This window comes from Mus musculus, chromosome 8 (assembly GCF_000001635.26).
Source record: "Mus musculus strain C57BL/6J chromosome 8, GRCm38.p6 C57BL/6J".
Taxonomy (NCBI): domain Eukaryota; kingdom Metazoa; phylum Chordata; class Mammalia; order Rodentia; family Muridae; genus Mus; species Mus musculus.
The window spans coordinates 40480888-40491807 of record NC_000074.6 but is presented as its reverse complement, the minus strand read 5'-3'; the positions used below and the strand labels follow the sequence as shown (position 1 = coordinate 40491807).

Below are 10920 nucleotides of genomic sequence, written 5' to 3'. Positions count from 1 at the left end.
CCTAGGAAGAGGACTAATTTTATCTCCCCAGGAACACCTAGCATTGGGGAGATCCAAGGAGGATCTTGAGTTTGATAAGAGTAGAAAACCCTGGCTTCAATCCCCTTTAACCTCCAGAAAGGATAGAAGGGAATCTCTGTCTTTTGCTTTTTTAAGACTTACAAACTAAGTATACTTAGCACAACCTTACTGTGACTTATTTTGAAAATCCAAGATGAAGCAGTGTTCTATGGTTTCTTTTTCACCTTCCTCTCAGAAACTGGAACTGCTTGTTCCGCATCTGTTGCTGAGTTTCCTGATTTGTATCAATTTGGCTTTCTTCTCTAGAAGTCACTTTTGCTCAGGACTGTTAAAACCTTACTAAAATCTCAGCTTTGAATACATTTGATCCAGTCATCTGGAATCACCAGTCTTTACAGAAGAAAGGTTGAACTGGTCTATAAGGCAATCTGCTGTACTTTTGTGTCTTGCAAACTGAGAATTTAAAAACCATTTTTTAAATGGTTAGACTGTGTGCAGAACATGTCCTAACATGTAAATTATATGAAATTCCAATTTCAGTATCCATAAGTGAAGGGGTTATCGCAGAGAAAGGACCTTCAGTTGGGGAAATGCCTCCATGAGATCCAGCTGTGGGGTATTTTCTCAATTAGTGATCAAGGGGAAAGGCCCCTTGTGGGTGGGACCATCTCTGGGCTGGGAGTCTTGGGTTCTATAAGAGAGCAGGCTGAGCAAGCCAGGGGAAGCAAATCAGTAAAGAACATCTCTCCATGGCCTCTGCATCAGCTCCTGCTTCCTGACCTGCTTGAGTTCCAGTCCTGACTTCCTTGGTGATGAACAACAGTATGGAAGTGTAAGATGAATAAACCCTTTCCTCCCCAACTTGCTTCTTGGTCATGATGTTTGTGCAGGAACAGAAACCCTAAGACACTTTTATTCCTTTCTTTTTTTGAAGACAGGGTCTCAAAAAAAAAAAAAAAAAAGTCAGGCTGTGGTGGCTCACGCCTTTAATCCCAACACATGGGAGGCAGAGGCAGGTGTATCTCTGAGTTGGATGCTAGCCTGGTCTACAGAGTGAAATCCAGAAGAGCCAAGTCTACACAGAAAATCTGTCTGAAGGAAAAACAACAACCCAAAAGCCCAAAGTTTGAGTATGTAATTATGGCTGTCCTCAAACTCACTATGTACTCAAAGAGATCCCCCCTCCCTCCTATCTTCTGAGTTCAGGGATGAAAGATATGCATGACCACACTGGGATTTTTGTTGTAATTTTTAAATTTAGGGTTAAGAGCAATTTTTCTGAATGAGAACTTGTCCTCAGTCAACTACTGGGGCAGTGACTTTGGCTATCAGCTTTTATTATAAGTTTGGCAGAGTTCCTTAACAAGTTTGCCTTAAAATTACAAAGCAAAACAATACCTTTACTGCGTTAGTTTTCAGCAAAGACGAATCCTTTAAATCAGAAGCCTTCCAAGTTGTTCCGTACTCTAGGTGCTATTAAAGTTTAAATGAGGGCTGGCAGAAATGGCTCAGTGAGTAAAACTATTAGTCTGATAACTCGAGTTTAACTTCTGGAGTCCATATAAAGAGCTGGATCCAAAGTGTGCATTTGCAATCCCAGCACTGAACCTGCAGAAGAGCTCAAGGATAGCCTTGGAGTGAGTATGGAGCAGCAGTAGCAGCAGAAACAAAAGAGACCCTGCTTCAAGATGAAAGGTAAGAACAGCTCTTTAAAGAGACCCTCTTACTTTCACAGATGGCATGGTGACTGCGTGTGCACACCACACGCACACACATATGCATGTGCCTAAAAAAATTAAAAGATATTAAAGGTCTGAGAGATGGTTCAGTGGTTAAGAGCACTGGCTGTTCTTGAATAGGACCCAGGTTCTACTCCCAGCCCCCACACAGTTGTTCCCAAACGTGTGTAACTGTCCCAGGGCATCTGATAACCTCTTCTGATCTCCACAGGGACCAGGGACACATGGGCAAACAGACATACACATAGCTAAAACCTTCATACAATAAAAATAATTTTAAAAACATCCAGGTGGTGGTGGTGGCAAATGCCTTTAATCCCAGCATTTAGGAGGCAGAGGCAAGTGGACCTCTGTGAATTCAAACCCTGTCTTGAAAACCTAGATAGATAGATAGATAGATAGAATTAAGTCATACAAATTAAATGTATATTCTTTATAAATTCTCATTGGAAATGTTTTTCTTCAGTTCTTCACTTTATTTTGATGCAAAGTGCAATAAAAATTGTATTTCAAAATCCATTTAATTTCAATGGAGTTTTTATAGTTCTTATTTTTTTTTTAGAGCTGTTATCAAATTTGTTCTTTGACTGGGACTGGAGAGAGACGGCTCATTGGTTGAGCACACTTGTTGCTCTTACAGAAGACCTGGCTTTATTTCTGAGCATCTCCATGGTGGTTCACTGTCATCTGCAACTCCAGTTCTCGGGGGTTGAACAGAAGAGCATTCTTCTAATGTCTGAAGACGGCAGGCATACATGTGGTGAACATAGACAAACAGGAGAAAATACTTAAAAATGTAAAAGAAATAAATGTTTCTAAAATGTCCTTTGACAATTTAGTAACTTACTGCCTTCTGATCATTCTCATCTCCTGCCCTTTCTCCTCTCTTGTTCACATCCTGCTCCTTCCTCCCAGCCAGTCTTTTTTGCTCATTTATGTTGTTTTGTTTTGTGGCCAGTGTAATCAGGGCTGTTTGTGTAACCATGGGTCAGGAACTATCCATGAGCCTGATAGGATGCCCAGTGAGTAAAGCCAAAGTCATTGACTGCCCATCTTGCTAGAATCCATCAGTCGCAGTAGTTCTGTAGGGAGCCCCTATGATTAGCTGTAGACACACCCAGTCTTGGGTAAGTCCAAGGTGCCCTCTTCCCTTCACAGAGGGCACACATGGTTTTCACAAGCATGTGCGCGCGCACACACACATGAGCACGCACACACCCCTAAAAATTAAAAGATATTAAAGGCTCTTTCTAGCTGCTGTGAAGTCATGATTGGAATGGCTGTATCATGTCCAAAAGATACAGTATTTTGCAGCTCTTTGCCCTATATTCCAGCTTACGTTCTTCCCAACTCCTTTTCTGTGATATTCACTGAGTTTTGGAAGTGATCTACATGTCTTCGGTACGGCTGAGCACTTAACCATTAAAGAGCTTCTTCTTAGTCTATTGTAAAAATGATTAAAAAATGAGGTGGCATGTTTAAAAAAAGAAACCAAAGAAAGATTAATGGGATCTCTCAAATGACTTTTAAAAATGATTAATATGGCATAAGTAAAATCATGCTTGAAGCAGACGTTTGGTAGTAATTTATGTATCTGTGGGAAGGAAAAAAATTCAGAAATAAGTAAAATCTCATTCTAGATTAATATTTTGAATGAATTTTGATGATAGGGAACACAAGCCCAGGTTGGCCAAACTGCAGTCACTCTCAAATTCTATTATGATCTGAATATGTTAAAATGTTCAGTAGCATAAAAGCAAATAAGTTGTCCTACAGTAAGCTGCTGTCTTACAAGACCATCACAGGCATACCTACATATAAAACCAGTAAACACTCCCGTGCTCTCTGCCTGAGCCTTAGTTGACCCTACAGCCACTGGGGGCTCATCCCTGTCTTCTTCACTTGCCTAAGGGTGTTCACTTCAAGCCTTTTAACCTGCATAGAGTTATATTTGCCCCTCTACAGCTGTGTAGACCAGGCCGGCCTCAAACTCTCAGAGATCCATTGCCTCTGCTGCCCAAGTGCTGGAATTAAAGGCACGTGCTACCACTGTCTCATTTGCAAAAGTTTTATTAAGCTCGTTAAGATTCTTTAAGATTGTGCTTTAAGGAGCCATAAATAGTGGTAGAAAATATAGGGTCAAAAACAAAACAAAACAAAACAACAACAACAAAAAACCATTTAATCCAAACTTGTGAAAGCATCGCTTTAAAAACCTGAAAAAAGCCAACAGGTACTGCAGCTTTCCAAGGTTGAGGTCGTTCTTTGATTTAGTCTTTAATTGGAGCATTTTTGTCCTCCTCAATTTAAATCAACGCCTTTATATGTCAAATAAATTACTAAGTATTAATGAACTCCTATTGTATGAGAGACTCTTCCTGGGATGACAGCCACACCCATCTACTCATCCCAGTAAGGGAACCCAGCACAGACCAAAATAATGACTTTATCCAAGTCCAACTTGTTGAATAATGGATATTCATTGGGGTTACTAATGGGAGTATGGAGCAATAACTGAGAAGTGGGTGCATTGATAAAAAGAAAAAATAAAGCAGAAAACCCAAACATAACAATAACAAAACAAACAAACTCATCCCTACAAGAGTAAAGACTCAGGAAGCTCTGTATGACTGGCAGGTAGCTCAACCAATCAGTCTACCTTCCTGCCCCACCTCTGCAGTGGCTTACTGTGAGGGAATCCTCAAGAATCTTGCAAATGTTGGCTGAGAGACTGAGCTGTTACCATGTGGGCTCTGTGATGGTCAAGCATCCTCTACTCACATCTCAGATTCCAGGGCTCAGATACCCAGGTAATTTCAGAACCTCCTGCTATGCTGCACTGTGCTTGAGAGGTGCTTCTCAACGGTGTCTCCACCACAGGAGTGCCTCTGCAACGCATGTGTTCATCATGTCATCCACAGGAGTGCCACTGCAACGCGTGTGTTCATCATGTCAGTGACGACCACTGTTTACAAACCAGGACTCTACTACAAGATAACGCAACCACCCCTGGGAGGAAAGAGTTCACGGTTTGAACTACCTAAGAAGTCTGAGTTTCCACAAAGGGAACTTATGTACAGACACAGTGTGTGTGTGTGTGTGTGTGTGTGTGTGTGTGTGTGTGTGTGTGTGTGTGTGTGTGTGCAAGACCACTGTTTAGTTTTGTCACTTTGTACAAAGTATTGGCCCATCGGAATGCAATCTGGGTGGGGAGAAGGAAAGGCTCCCCTGAGAAAACTGCCATTCCTTACAGTGTAAGTCGCCTTATTGATTTGTGTATATGCTTCTGTGCAAAAACAAACCAGAACAAAAACAACAACAAAAAAACAAAAACGAAAAAAACCTCACTGAGGTGTCAAAATAGCTAATTTCATCAGTAAATACTTACACAGAATACAAATACAGACTACAGATTCAGCCAACTAACTTTACCCATATTTAAGAACGGGAAAAATGACTTCTGTAATTTAATGGCACAACATCCTTTCCATATTTTCTTAAAACAGAAATTGCATGTTAGGCTACTTTCTATGAACTTGGTTAGAAAACTCTTTGCATCTGATTTCCTTGGTGGAGGTAGTTTGTTGTTAAACAGTTGACATACTTTTCAATAGACATCTAAATGTACATTTTACAGTCTATTTCCAGTTGTCCTCAGAACTGCCTAACTACTAACAGGTCTTCGTCTTCCCATTGCCTCCAGGGAGACATGCTAGGACTAGATGTTGGCATGAATTCTGCCGATAGTAGCTCCAGTAGACTATTATCAAAAGCCTCTCTTGAATGGTATTGAAAGTGCCAAGGGGATTTCATCTAGGTAGCTAATGAAGACAAATAGATTCTTCATTAGAGAATATCAGAAAGAAAACCAAGAATGCTGGCAGGCAGCATCACTGTGTTCAGATGCAAGCGCTACCATTGAACAAGCCAGTTCTCTTCTACGATATGGCAGTAGACGTAATGTAAATAAATGAAACCTTTGTTCAGTATTCCTAAATGAAGGATTTCTAAATCCGGTTGCCTATATGGAAAGAGTTCTTAAAACGAGGAAAATGGAAATGACCATTTTAAACATAAGTCAGGACATTCGTCATGCATGTGTGTCTGCACAAATCTTACTGACGCTATCACATCGTTTCAAGGGAAATAGTTAAGATGCTGTACAGAATGCAGACATATTTATTTGATGATGCTCGTCCACTCAGGCAAGGTGGCAGTGTACTTCTGATGAGATATGCACTCATCCCAATCATTCATTCCACGAGTTAGAACAAAATGACCAACAAACTTCAAAGGTTAAATAACTGGATGGAGACGGAAGTAACCATTACAACATACTGAAAAAATTTTATTTCTTAATCTTTTTTCCATTTTGTCTCTAAGGTGTATGGACTTAGGTATTTAAAATAAGTAAATAAACGACCTAAAGAGAGCAGAAATAACAGCATCCTACCAGGGTAAACCGTAAATCCTCCCCCAGCCCCACCAGCTACCACTTTGATAAAAGGACATGCCTAATAGACTCCTGCCCTGGAAAACAGATAAGGGAGCAATGTGCTATCAGAAAATCTGCTGCATAGATCTTCAAATACACCACATGCTGCTGCCCAAAAGACTTCTAGCAGGAGCTATGAGCTCCAGTCTGGCACTTCCGGTAATGACAAATGATCAAAACATGCTTAAAGACAAAGGGGAGAGCATCCTTCATCTTCTGAGTCTTGTGAAGTAGATTGTCAGATCCAACGCTCAAGCGTGAGAGACGAGGAAGCAATCATTGCCCTCATCCACAGAACCGCACCCGCCTGGATCCCACAATGAATTGTGCGGATGTCTGCTCTCCCTAAACACTCTCAAAAGTTCGAGGCCAGCATGGTCTACAGAGTGAGTTCCAGGACAGCCAGGACTACACAGAGAAACCCTGTCTCGAAAAAAACAAACAAACAAACAAAACTCAAAAACGCTTTAGCAAGAATGAGTGATTGCAAGGATCTTTCATTATTCTATTCTCTCCAGGTCTTTCAGTTTGTAGTGAATTCTTGCTTACATCAATTATTTAGCCATTTTTTTTTTAAAAAAAGCTAATCTACTTGAAATTTTCAAAATTAGTACCAAAGGAACCAATGGCACAGCTTAACATTCTAAGATTAATTTATAAAACTTACTTCCCAGATTTTTTGAAAAATGAGATTTTTTTTTCCTTTTTGTAAATAGTGCATACAAGGCACAAGAACTTCTGTGAGTATACTTACTGAGGCCAAACATTTTGGCATCAACAAACACATTATCGTAATTTACCCTAAACTACATTTCTAAACAGCACGATGTTTAGTTCATGGTAAACTAAACTTCCTCATTTTTAAATGATTTGCATAATTTAATCTGGATAGGCATTTGAGGAAAAATATCTATTGACAATTGTAGTTTTGATGAAAAGACAGAGATGATACACAGGTGCACATGGAGGAATAATCCATTGATCTATCAGAAATGCTTAGAAACTCAGTCTTTTCACAATAACACTGAGCAAGTAGTTAAAAAAAAAAAACAGATTGGTTAACATCCAAACCAGCAAAAGAGTGTTGCCAGGCAATCTTCAAGAGAATTAGCATGTGTTCCCTCTGATTTCAAATGAGAAGACATGAAAGTACATTTCTGATGTAAGTTCCTTGTCAAGACATCATATTAAGTCAAACAAAAGTTTTTATCCAATTGCTTTGAACTCGAGCTTCAGTATTTGTATTTGAATCTTCCAATGGGAGACAAAGTCTAGAATGGGAATTGAAACCTGGCACAAGGGGATAAATGACCTCCAGCTATAGGCTACATGGCCTCCGTAATGAGTTCATAGTCAATGCAGCTCTCTCATCGGAAGCTAATCTCACATCAGAAAAAAAAAATCAAGGATGATTTCTTACCTGCTCTCAAATACAGTTTTGCATAATAACATGATTTGAAATTTATTAAATCTTAAGATTAACCTAAATTTTCTAAAACAGAATATCAAATGAATAATGGGATTATGAGATAAGTTGTACAACCCAATTATTCGAATGAACATGGGCCCATAAACTTAATCTCGGGTTTTGGCAGAAAATGGTTCCCTTTTAATAACTTTTAAAGGTTAATAGTAATTTGTATTAGTTACAGAAGTTTATATATTGGAATAAACAGTGTTCTGTTTTAAGCATCAGTTTGGTGATTACTTGAAACTCTTCATACTGCTGTGTTTGATCCCCATCACTGAAGACAAAATTTGCATATCTAGTCAAAGGGATATAGGGACAATTGGCAAATGGTGCCTTCCAATCGGAAGGTTGTTCCATTCCTCCACAGCACTGGTACCTTAAAAGCAAACAAAAACCAACGAGACTATGTTAAACACAAAAACAAGCAATGTATTCACTATTTGTTGCATTATCACACACCCCCTGTTCCAAACTGATTCCCATGATGCAAGGCGTGGTGGATGCCTTCGTGAATACAGACCTCCAAATCCAATGTACAAATGAGAAGACATGAAGATATGTTTATAGCAGATGTTTTTACTAAATGCACCGTCAATGTAGACTTGGTAGGCCTATGGTAATGAAAGTTTCTGTATGACTGTCTAGCTCCAGGAGATAAGTTCTTTGTTCATCCCTCTGAGGCCAGTTGGAGACTAGGAATGTCTGAAGAGTTGAGGGGAATTTAAGGAAACTTATACACATAATATCACAGTACTTTTACATGTTTTGTGCCACGACAAGGAGGGTTGGATATACAATGTTTTTAGCATCACAGCACATTTCAGGAAAAATATAATTATTTGTAAATTATGCTGAAATGAGAAAGAAGTCTGTAAAACGGCCACAGATTAGGCTTGGGACTTTGGTATGGTACGGCACGGCACGGCACGGCACGGCACGGTATGGTACTGAACACAATGGTATGGTGCTTATTTAGAATGTGCAAGGCCCTGGCAATTCATCCTCAGCATCTCTCCCAAGGCTGCAGAACATTGACTAATGCAGTTCAAAAGGACAAGAACAGGAGATACCATTTGACAATCTGTATTAGGTCCATCAACATTGGACACAGTTTCATAATTTTTTATATTTTATTTTATGTGCACTGGTGCTTTGCCTGCATGCATGTCTGTACGAGTATGAGGGCGTCAGATATCCTGAAATTGGAGTTACAATCAGTTGTGAGCTGCCATACGGGTACTGGGATTTGGACCCAGGTTCCCTGAAAGGGCAACCAGTGTTCTAAACCACTGAGCTATCTCTCTAGCCCCCGCTAGACACAGATCCATAAATGTATGTATTACATGACTTGAAAATGTGAGACATGATGCAAGAAAAATTATTTTCTTAAAGTGTGGTATCACTAGGCATGGTACTGAATGCCTTTAATTCCACCACAGCTAAGGCAGTGGCAGGTAAAGGCAGGCAGATCTCTAGAAGTTTGAGACTATACTGGTCTACACAATGAGTTCTGAGACTGACAAATGAGACCTGGCTCAAAACAAACAAGCAGTCCCATGTCAGGAGCCATCTAAGAAAGGCTAAAGGCATTCAAGTAAGTTTCCTGGAGATGGCACATCACTTTGCATGGCTGCGATGGGTAAGCTCTGAATTGCAGGGCCTTCAGAGATTTCATCCCAGGATTGCCTCTTGCTGTTAATATACCTTTCCTGTCACTATTACATAGACTAGTGATTCCTGGGGATGAGCCCACCCTATTGGGCAGATATTCTGCAGATCAACAAAGACATAATATGTAGTAATGCTGTATAGACGTATTGATGAGTTCACAATTCCTGATAATGATTTTATAGAATTCCTAAATTATACAAGTAATTTCCAGCCCTATGAAAAGCTGCAAATAGGGCGCTATAAACCTTCATGGGTCACGGGCGAATGCGCTAGGTTAAGAAAGCATGCTTAGAAAAAATTTATGATCAGGGAAAACATTCCTTTTAGGTTAGTTGTGAGACTACTATCTGGTAACTAAAGGTCTGATTTGGGAAGGGACAATTTATTGTAGGTGCAAGGACAAAAAAATAAACTAATGTTTACCTATAGAAAACTTCAAAATTAGTGGGACACAAAGCAGATGGTTTTGTTTCTTAGTAAAATCATGCTAACTTATGACATCAGAATTATTGTTTTAAACTTTTAATAAACTTATGGAGCTAGTAACAGATAATGTTTAGTCAGGTACTAGTCTTTTTTTTTTAATTTTTTATTTATTTTTTTCCATTTTTTTATTAGGTATTTAGCTCATTTACATTTCCAATGCTATACCAAAAGTCCCCCATACCCACCCACCTCCAATCCCCTACCCACCCACTCCCCCTTTTTGGCCCTGGCGTTCCCCTGTACTGGGGCATATAAAGTTTGCATGTCCAATGGGCCTCTCTTTCCAGTGATGGCCGACTAGGCCATCTTTTGATACATATGCAGCTAGAGTCAAGAGCTCCGGGGTACTGGTTAGTTCATAATGTTGTTCCGCCTATAGGGTTGCAGTTCCCTTTAGTTCCTTAGCTACTTTCTCTAGCTCCTCCATTGGGAGCCCTGTGATCCATCCATTAGCTGACTGTGAGCATCCACTTCTGTGTTTGCTAGGTCCCGGCATAGTCTCACAAGAGACAGCTACATCTAGGTCGTTTCGATAAAATCTTGCTAGTGTATGCAATGATGTCAGCGTTTGGATGCTGATTATGGGGTGGATCCCTGGATATGGAAGTCTCTACATGGACCATCCTTTCATCTCAGCTCCAAACTTTGTCTCTGTAACTCCTTCCAAGGGTGTTTTATTCCCACTTCTAAGGAGGGGCATAGTGTCCACACTTCAGTCTTCATTTTTCTTGAGTTTCATGTGTTTAGGAAATTGTATCTTATATCTTGGGTATCCTAGGTTTTGGGCTAATATCCACTTATCAGTGAGTACATATTGTGTGAGTTCCTTTGTGAATGTGTTACCTCACTCAGGATGATGCCCTCCAGGTCCATCCATTTGGCTAGGAATTTCATAAATTCATTCTTTTTAATAGCTGAGTAGTACTCCATTGTGTAGATGTACCACATTTTCTGTATCCATTCCTCTGTTGAGGGGCATCTGGGTTCTTTCCAGCTTCTGGCTATTATAAATAAGGCTGCTATGAACATAGTGGAGC

General features: G+C 39.9%; 1 protein-coding gene across 3 annotated transcripts in view; it reads right to left on the bottom strand.

Annotated features, from left to right (window-relative positions):
• Positions 1-2215: 2215 nt before the first annotated feature.
• Positions 2216-10920, bottom strand: part of Zdhhc2 (zinc finger, DHHC domain containing 2) — a 66108-nt gene continuing 57403 nt past the window's right edge. For 2 of the 3 annotated variants that reach the window (NM_178395.4, NM_001357249.1), the window contains exon 13: positions 6082-8102. The gene's annotated coding sequence lies outside the window, so the exon portion shown is untranslated. Of the gene's footprint in view, positions 2497-6081; positions 8103-10920 lie in introns of those variants that run through there. The other variant, XM_006509485.4, reaches the window with a different exon arrangement.